Here is an 11,027-nt window from a genome sequence, read left to right as displayed (position 1 = left end):
ACACGTACTAAAAGAGTAGAAAGATTTTCAAAAATATCTATAGAGTAACTCGATACCTCAGTGTGTATATTATGCTATAAATCATGGAACCCACGATAATGAAAATAACTAAAAATACTGTAATGTATTTACAATAATATTTTTAGTTGCGATGACGTATCTGTGAAATATCAAACTTAATTATAATGTCTTCAACGTAACTGTTATATTAAGTGTTAAAAAAATTACTCATATCACACCTTCATGGTGTCAAAGGTATTTGTATTAAAATACTCAATAATATTCAAGTACTGATATACGAGTATATTATACTCGTCTAGTATCCGTAATTTGCGTTGAGAATTTCCTTTGAATTTTCTCAATTGCCCTATGCATAATAAAGTGTTAATTACTGACACATACTGTCAGATGCAGAGTTGTCTTGTTTTCTTACCCCAACACACTAAATTATTCACATTAATTTTTATTAGTCAAATTCACGTTTCGGTTAATTAATAAATAAATGATTCAACATTCATGCAGTTTTTTTTAAAATAATTTAAATATATCCATATGTATGTAGGTGCATATATTAGTATGCATGTTTTGATTGGTGGAAACTTTTTCAATAATTTCTTTATTATGATTTTGTTATTTTATATACATAAATAAAAATGTGATAATTAAAACAAGAATTTGCAAAAACAAAACTAACAAAAATCACTACAAATCAATCAGTTTTACGTAAATTTCAGCACGTATTCCAATAACAATAATCGTCAAATGTTTATATATAAAAGCATCATATAATATCGGGTGTCCCAATATTTACGCAATAAGAATTTTTATTAAATATAAAAAAATTAGGCTTTATTGACACATACGCACTATTCTTTTATTTTAATTTTCCATAAGCAATATGGACATGATAGAATATGTCAACCATGACTGAAATTGTTTGATTGTTTTTTTGCTATTATCACCTTGCTTTTTGCCGAAGTTTGTAACGCCCAAAAATATTAGTCTAACACCTTAAAGTATACCGATCGACTCAGAATCACTTTTCGTTCGGACCAATTACAAAGCCTTCCAAAACTGGCTAAAATCAGTCCCCCAAGCAAATGTCCTCCCGAAATAGGACTTTTTTTGTCACAAATGTGTTATTTATATAGATATCCACACAAATTCCTCCACAAACAAGTTTTATATAAAAGGAATTCACATTTAAAACTTTTCTTGGATCAAATCATTTTAGCAAGCATAAATCTCTTAAAAATGTTGGTATCCACGTTAAATTCAACATAAATAAGTTTCATATAGACAAGGGTTTCTAATCGGGAAAAATTTCCCGGGAATATTTTTTTAGAAATATATTCTAATTCGGGAATTTCTTTATAAGTTTCCTTTTTAAAGTTGCAGTATTATTTCCACACATATAAATAAAAAAGATTCTTTGTGATTTATTGCCAATCTAATGATTCGAATATAATCATAGATTTTTTCTATACTAGCAATTAAATAACCTAAATTTTGTCTACCCAACTAAAGTTTATTAGACATAATAGAAAATTCGTTTAGTTAGACTGAATAATTTGAGCGATAAATTCGGTTATCACAACTAAAACTATTTTCTTTGTGTGACAAAAACAAAAAAGTTTAGATTGAGATGCTTTAGAACTTCTGAGGCTATACATTATTTCGAAACCAATTCCCTTTTTTCTAAATTTGAAAAATAATGAAAAATTTTGTCAGCAAATAAAAGATAATATTTTCAATCTGTATTAAAGTATGCTTTGGTGAAGTGTAAATAAGATTTAATACAGCCGAATATAGCTCTCTTAATTGTTTATTATTATTTTTATAAGTTAAATAAGAATATGTGTACTAATATTAACCACTGTCTGTTTATACATAATTTTTAAAAATCAATACTTAATTTTGTATGTAGATTGCGATTATGATTAAGAAACGGAATTGATTTACATTTTTTTTGTATGGAAACTGCATACAAATATAAAGGCTTTGCGCACTGTTTATATTATTGTATTATTTTTATACCACAACCAAAAAGATGGGTTATATTGATTTTGTTATTCCGTTTGTAACTTATCGAAATATTGAAATAATGTACCGATTTCAGCCATTTCCGATAGGCTTGGTTCTTGGGCCGAAAAAATAATATGTACCATATTTGATCGAAATATCTGCAAAATTGCGACCTGTACTCTGTGCACAAGGTTTACATGGACAGCCAGCCAGCCAGCCAGCCAACCAGACGGACGGACGGACATCATTTAATCGACTCAGAAAATGATTCTAAGTCGATCGGTATACTTTAAGGTGGGTGTTAGACTAATATTTTTGGGCGTTACAAACATCTGCACAAACGCATTATAATCTCCCCACTATTGTGGTGTAGGGTATAATTATTAACTGTGCTATATCTATGGAACTACAATAGTTATGCAAACTCTAAAAACAAACTACACGTTCCACCAAAATCGGAAGGGTATACGAGGGTTACCCCTCTGTGCGCCGCACGGTGGCTCGAAACTTAATTTCATCGGCCAAAAGTCCAACTTTTTGTTTAACTCCGAATTCAAAGATAGCCAAAAAATTAGATAAAAATATTGTCAGTTGTGGGCGTGGCATGCTGTTAAAGTCAAATATTTTCTGTCATTTTATAAAAAATGTGATTTTTGTAAATTAGATCAGAAGTAAATTATCATTAGGTACTCGCAAACTATTATCGATAATTGGATGACTTTTTTTGTTATGTTGGTAGGATAATAGTCTTTAAGAACTGATATGATTTGTCACTGTACCGTTCATAACTGCTGTGTTATTATATTTTTTCTCAGATACTATATTTTAGTCAAATTTTAATTTCAGTGGAATAAAAGAGCTTAGGGCTAAACAAATTTTAACACCAGAAGAAAGGCCAAAGTGTCCTCTTTAAGCCCATATATACTTGTTGACCTGTTTTGACCTGTTCGTTAAACACTTTCATTTCATTTCAATTAAATCACAAAGCCTATTGAAACTGGCTGATTATTTCACGTAGCACCCATACTAATGTTCTCCCGAAATTGAACTTTATTAGTAGTAAATGTTTAATTTATAAAGGTATCTCTACAAATATTGCTAAAAATAAGTTTAATATATACTGAATTCATGTCACCTAATTTTATGATGATCGTTCCACAATTAGTCATAGCTTCCATATAAGGCCCGCTTCCGAAAATCACTTTAGCGACCATAAATATCTTAAAAATGTTGGTGTAAACATAAAATTCAACCGAAATAACTTACATGTAGATGTAAATCACACGACCTAATTTCATGGCGATCGGTCCATAATTAGTCGTAGCTCCCATATAAGGACCGCTTCCGAAAATCACTTTAATAAATCTCTTAAAAATACAGGTATAAACTTAAAATTCAACAGAAATAAACTTCATAATTAGTCATAGCTCTCATATAAGTCCCTCTTCCGAAAATCATTCACCAAAATAAATTAGAGTGTAGGGTATTATATGGTCGGACTTGAACGAACATACTTTTTTACTTGTTTTTATCAGCTTATAACTTTTTTATAAGTAAAGCTGATGCAAAAAACAAAAAAAAAATCCGCTTTTTCATACTAAATGCTATAAAATGTTAAAAGTTCAACTTTTTATATTTTATATTTCACAACAACTTCTGAACCGATTTTAATGAAGTAAAAACTGGAGAAAAATTTCTAAAATATCTTTATCGGTTCAAAAGATCCTTAGCCACTGTCGCCGTACCAAATTTTGCAAAGATCACTCCATAATCAATCATAGTTCCAATGCACTTCCGAAAATCACTTAAATACGCATAAATCGCTTATAAACATCGTTGTCAACTTGAAATTCAACACAAATAATCCTCATGTACACAAAAAAACGACGAAAGAAATTTAATGAAAATCGGCCTACAATTGATCACAACTCCCATACAAAGACTACCTACTTTTGCAAAAGCGTCAACACGCAAATCTGGAGCGATTTGGCTGATATTTTTTTTATTCGATTCGAATTTTCAGGAGATGGTTTGTAAAGAAAAAAATTACGACTAAAACCGGCTTTTTTGAGTCCAGTCAACTGTAATAAAAAAGCCTCTAAAGTATGCAGTACAAATTTAGATATTTTATTTGCAAATAAATAAGAACAGGCAGGGTTGGAGAAAGGTTTAAATAAAGCAATTTGTACAATCAAGCCAATATCGGATACTCTGTTCCAAAGTGAAGCGTATCCCAGAGAGTGCGTTCTGCATCGATCGAAACAAATAGTATTCGGACGGAGCAAGATCTGGACTATAACTTCCCAACCACTTCATTCTAAATAACTTTTGTATGAATCATGCTGCTCTTATTGAGTTTGACAACAATCTTCATGGAGTAATGCCTAAAATTCTTGGTCTTCAAACTTTTTTGGCTGAGCTGGATGATCTTTGTCTTCCGTGCCAAAATCATCAGTTCTGAACCGCACAATGTGGTTTGAATACATTCACCTACATGCACTCTTACTGATTTTATTTTTGAATGATTTTAAGTATTTTGAATGTTATTAAATTGCATATATTAGATCAATCCTTAATCAATTATATTTAGAACACCTGAAATAATTGAATCGAAAGTCAAGCTAAGTAATTGTAGTTAATTTATATTGTCAAACATTTTAATATGTTTCTCTCTAATTAAAAAGTTGATTTTATATTGTCAGGTTCGCAGATATTATCTATCACAAATCCTGTTTTTATAAATAAATGCATTATCAATTAAAACAAAATTAAAAGGTTTTGAAATTAAGAAATTAAAATGATAATAAAAAGATTTCCGTTGGATTAATTTGTTTACTACTCTGAAGTCTTTGTGATAGTAATATGTATTAACGTCACAATCTTCTTTGCTTTATTTAATTTTAAAAATACATATATGGGGGATTTCATGTCAAGTGAACCAACTTTTGAAATCGATGTCTTCCGATCGGGATGAAATTTGCACCAAGGTTAGCTCTATTGGATAGTAACTCAGACACAATTTTTCAACAACATCGGTCGAGAACTCTCTGAGTTATAGGGGGTAAAATTTTGACAATTTGGTCAAACAGGGGTTTTTTCTTATCCATGTAACTTATTACTTATTGTTCTTAGCAAAATGTGTTCCAAATAGTATAGATAGCTATTTCTTCGATCTTTCGAAAAAAAATATTTAAAAAAAAAAATAAAAAATTTTTAATATTTTTTTTCCGAAATCAAAAACTTTTTTGACTTTTTTTTAAAATACGCTATTTTTTTTTATTTTTTTTTTTTTCTTAAAATAAAGTTTAGATATTTTCCTTGAACACCTACTTGGTCGCTTAGTGGGATGCGAGTGGGATATCTATCAAAATAAATATTTTGTAACTCAAAACATAAAATGTTTGACTTTTTTTGCAAAATCAAAAACTTTGTTGACTTTTTTTTTTCAAAATGGACCCTTTTTTAATCTTTTTTTTTAGGTCAAACAAAAGCTTAGATATTATCCTTGAGGACCCTTTTGGTCGCTTAGTGGGATGCGAGTGGGATATCTATCAAAATAAATATTTTTTAACTCAAGACTTACAATTTTTGACTTTTTTTTTTGCAAATACGATTTTTTTTTCCAAATGGGCCCTTTTTTTAAAATTTTTTTTGTAGTCAAAAGAAAGCTTAGGTCCATTCCTTTAAGATATTTTTAGTCCCTTAGTGGGATGCGAGTAGGATATCTATCAAAATAAATATTTTGTAACGCAAGACATACAATTTTTTAATTTTTTTTTGCAAAATCAAAATTTTTTTCCAATATGGGCCCTTTTTTAATTTTTTTTTTTTTGCTCAAAAGAAAGCCTAGGTCCATTCCTTTAAGATATTTTTAGTCCCTTAGTGGGATGCGAGTGGGATATCTATCAAAATAAATATTTTGTAACGCAAGACATACAATTTTTTAATTTTTTTTTGCAAAATCGAAATTTTTTTCCAATATGGGACTTTTTTTTAAAAATTTTTTTTGCTCAAAAGAAAGCTTAGGTCTTTTCCTTTAAGACCTATTTTGTCACTTAGGAAGATGTGAGTAGGATATCTATTAAAATAAAAATGTTGTAACTCAAGACATTCAATTATTGACTTTTTTTTTGCAAATTCGAATTTTTTTTCAAAATGGGCCCTTTTTTAAAAATTTTTTTTTATTCAAAATAAAGCTTAGGTCCATTCCTTTAAGATATTTTAGGTCCCTTAGTGGGATACGAGTGGGATATCTATCAAAATAAATATTTTGTAACTCAAGATATACAATTTTTGATTTTTTGGCAAAATCAAAAACTTTTTTGACTTTTTTTTAAAATGGGCCCTTTTTGTAATTTTTTTTTTTGCTATAAAGAAAGCTTAGGCCTATTCCTTTAAGATGGTTTTGATCGCTTAGTGGGATGCGAGTGGGATATATATCAAAATAAATGTTTTGTAACTCAAGACATACAATTTTTGTGTTAAAACATTTATTTTGATAGATATCCCACTCGCATCCCACTAAGGGACTAAAAATATCTTAAAGGAATGGACCTAGGCTTTCTTTTGAGCAAAAAAAAAAATTAAAAAAGGGCCCATATTGGAAAAAAATTTTGATTTTGCAAAAAAAAATTAAAAAATTGTATGTCTTGCGTTACAAAATATTTATTTTGATAGATATCCTACTCGCATCCCACTAAGGGACTAAAAATATCTTAAAGGAATGGACCTAAGCTTTCTTTTGACTACAAAAAAAAATTTAAAAAAAGGGCCCATTTGGAAAAAAAATCGTATTTGCAAAAAAAAAAGTCAAAAATTGTAAGTCTTGAGTTAAAAAATATTTATTTTGATAGATATCCCACTCGCATCCCACTAAGCGACCAAAAGGGTCTTCAAGGATAATATCTAAGCTTTTGTTTGACCTAAAAAAAAAGATAAAAAAAGGGTCCATTTTGAAAAAAAAAAGTCAACAAAGTTTTTGATTTTGCAAAAAAAGTCAAAAATTTTATGTTTTGAGTTACAAAATATTTATTTTGATAGATATCCCACTCGCATCCCACTAAGCGACCAAGTAGGTGTTCAAGGAAAATATCTAAACTTTATTTTAAGAAAAAAAAAAAATAAAAAAAAATAGCGTATTTTAAAAAAAAGTCAAAAAAGTTTTTGATTTCGGAAAAAAAATATTAAAAATTTTTTATTTTTTTTTTTAAATATTTTTTTTCGAAAGATCGAAGAAATAGCTATCTATACTATTTGGAACACATTTTGCTAAGAACAATAGGTAATAAGTTACATGGATAAGAAAAAACCCCTGTTTGACCAAATTGTCAAAATTTTACCCCCTATAACTCAGAGAGTTCTCGACCGATGTTGTTGAAAAATTGTGTCTGAGTTACTATCCAATAGAGCTAACCTTGGTGCAAATTTCATCCCGATCAGAAGACATCGATTTCAAAAGTTGGTTCACTTGACATGAAATCCCCCATATATTAATTACTAATCAGATTTAAATCAAATTAACACATTGTGATATTTGTCTAGGCTTACAAATAAGTGTTAATAATGGAAAATAATTGAATTTTTTAGATTTTAGTGAATGAGAAATTTACAACTGATTTATGATAAACTAATTAGTCATTACTTTAAAAATGATATATTTGTTGACAAAGTGTGAATTTAATGAATTATTATACTGGATTTTTTTATTCAGAACCTGATGAAATCTTCATTATTCATTCGCAAAATTACGGTTTTTGTTACACCGCGCCACATTGATTTTAAAGTTTGACATATCTTTTTTTGAGTTTTTGGGAAAAAATAGTGTAGATAAATATGTATATATATAATAGGGTGGCTCTTAAATTGGACTTTTTAGAATTTCGGTGCTTCCAATTTCTAAAATTCAAATCTATTTTCCGTTATCTAACAACAAATTGCTGAAAATTTTAACAAAATTTGAAAAGAAATAAATTCAAATTATTTGTTAGCAAATACTAAATTTCCTTGAGTCGGTCCATAAGCTAATCAACAACAGGTATTTTTTAAACTTTTGTTAAAAAAATTAGTTCAATGTTTTCAAACCGAGGCCTTTTGAAAATATATGTCAGTATTGATCAAAATTCCGTTATAACCAGTCGTAACCATATTAAATATAGAACGCATTTGTTTTAAATTTTAATTTAATCAGTTTTAATATTATTATTCCAATATAATTTTGTTGTTTAATTATAATTTAATTTAATCGTGTTCATGTTCTTTGATTGTGTTTACGATTAATATAAATAATTTTTATAAACAGAGAAGCGTGTAATGGGATTTATTTAGATTTGTCGGTTTTAGTTAGAATTATCCAAAGCAGTAAGAAATTATGAGATTATTTTTTATTGTAAACCTTCGTTCCTGAAAATTCTGACCCAAACCAGAAGATGTGATTTCAGTAATATTCAAAATTACTTTTAAAATAACATGTACGATTGTTATATCCCTCTATGTTGAATCCTATATGTATACTAGGGTGGAGCGATCCTCAAAATAATAGAAATTATATGTGTCTCTCGAAACCAGCATATATAAGCTATTTATGACCACAAAATTTTCTAATGTGATATTTAACTCAATGCACATAAACCCAATTGTTTGGGAGCTATGGGAAATTACTCACTGATCCTCATAAAAATAAAATATGTAATTATACCCTACACCACCATAGTGGGGAGAGTATATTGCATCTTTGCTGATGTTTTTAACGCCCAAAAATATTAAAGTATACTGATCAACTCAGAATCATTTGTCATAAATGTCTGATTTATAAAGATATACACACAAATTCCTCCAGAAATTAGTTTTGTATAAAAAGAAATCTTATTTGAAAATCCATAATTGGCCATAGCATAGGATGACTAAATATGGGCCGATCGTCATAAAATTTTTTTTGGACTTTTTATTTTTACTTTTATTTGGTTAGCAACATTATTTTGGCATTTATACTAGTTAAAGAGATTTTGGAAGTGGGAACTGTGAATAAGTATGGGCAGTAGAGTTTTTCCCGGGAATTCCCCAAAATTTTCAATCCCGAAATCCCGGGAAATTGTGCAAGAATTCCAGGGAATTATTTTCCTTAGTTTATGTGATTTTTTGAACTTTATTTTCTCTAAAAGAAGCTTAAAGCTCCAAAACAAATTCAGAAGATTCATACAATAAAATTGATTAAACCCAAATAGACCAATAACAAGTTCATTATTCAAAATATTCCAAAAACTTGTGCATATTCACGTCAGTCGCAGAATTATATCCGATCGAAAATGGAATTCTTTTAGTATTTTGCTATTTCACAAAGAGTAATAATAATTTTTGTAATAAAACCACCTTCCGTTTTAATATTATTGGGTTTTCTTCCAGTTTTAATTAACATCTTTATTTAACTTTTTGATTTAATAAGCAATTCAAAACAATGCAATTCAAAATTAAAAAAAAACTAAAAATTTTAATTTTTGCGAATTAACAGAAATAAATGGAAATTGTATATAAACAAAATTATAAATCGTGTCAGTTTATCTCTTTATATTTTTTACTGGAGTTTTTATTTGTATCCAATTTAATGTTAAAACCAAAGACATTTTTAGATTTTTAACGAAGTCTACATTCTTAAAATTTAATAATTTGTTCTAGGCGGGAATTCCCGGGATCCCGATTTCAAAATGAATCCCTATTTCCCGGGAAATGAAAAAGTGCAGGAAAAGAAAAACTGTAATGGGCATATATAACATGATGTAACTTATTTGTGTTTAATTTTATTTGGCTACCAGCATTTTTATATCCTTCACCATGAGTGGCAAGGGTATATCACGAATTCCACAGAAAAGTCATCCGTATGGGTAAAATTCAAATTGTAAAGAGAGAAGAGAAATTATGTTAAATATAATCTGTAGATTTACTACACAAATTTCGCTCCAAATAAGTTTTATATATACAAAAATCATGTCACAAACTTTTATGATGATCGGTCCATAGTTAGTCATAGCTCCCATATAAGGCCCGCTTCCGAAAATCACTTCAACGAGCATAAATCTCTTAAAAATATTGGAATACACATAAAATTCAACAGGAATAACTTTCATATAGACGTAAATAACACGACCTAATTTAATGATGATCGGTCCATAATTAGTCATAGCTCCCATAGGACCCCTTACGATAATCACTTTAACGAGCATAAATCTCCTAAAAATGTTGGAATACACATAAAATTCAACAGGAATAACTTTCATATAGACATAAATCACATTTTTTTTAAAAATTTTGTTAATTTTAAAAAATATTTAAAATTTTTATTTTAAAGTATAATTTGGTGAAGGGTATATAAGAATCGTCACAGCCGAATATAGCTCTCTTTCCCTTCCGCAGACTTACAAATGTTCTTCCATCACAGCCTTTTCTTTGGAAAATTTTATAGTGGGGCTATCTATAGCAATCAAGCCCAGCATAATTTTTTTTTACAGTTTTTATAACCTACCAAAAATATTAGTCTACTACGCACCGTAAATTATACCGATCGATCTAGAACCACTACAAGGAATACGGAATATATACGGTAACCATATCATCTGATTTTATCACGATCGCTCTATAGTTAATCATACGAGTACAAATGTCTTAACAATTAATAGAGCTATATTCGGCTGTGACGAATCTTATATACCCTTCACCAAATTGTATTTTAAAATAAAAATTTTAAATATTTTAAAATGAACAAAATTTAAAAAAAAAATTTTATTGAATATAATTTATAGAATTTTTTTTTTTAAATTAAATTTTTAATTCTTTTAAACATTTTTTTATACATTTATTTGTGAAAAAAATTTTATGATAAAAAATATTACTTGGAGAAAAAAAAAATCTGGTTAAAAAATATTTTTCCCGATTATGTAGGTTATAAAAAGTACACAAATGAGACAGTTAAGTTTGGTGGTGGCAATAGTGGGTCTAGTTTCAGGGAAAAATTG

Source organism: Calliphora vicina, chromosome 5 (genome assembly GCF_958450345.1).
Source record: "Calliphora vicina chromosome 5, idCalVici1.1, whole genome shotgun sequence".
In the NCBI taxonomy this organism is placed as follows: Eukaryota; Metazoa; Arthropoda; class Insecta; order Diptera; family Calliphoridae; genus Calliphora; species Calliphora vicina.
Note: the sequence above shows the minus strand (reverse complement) of the source record.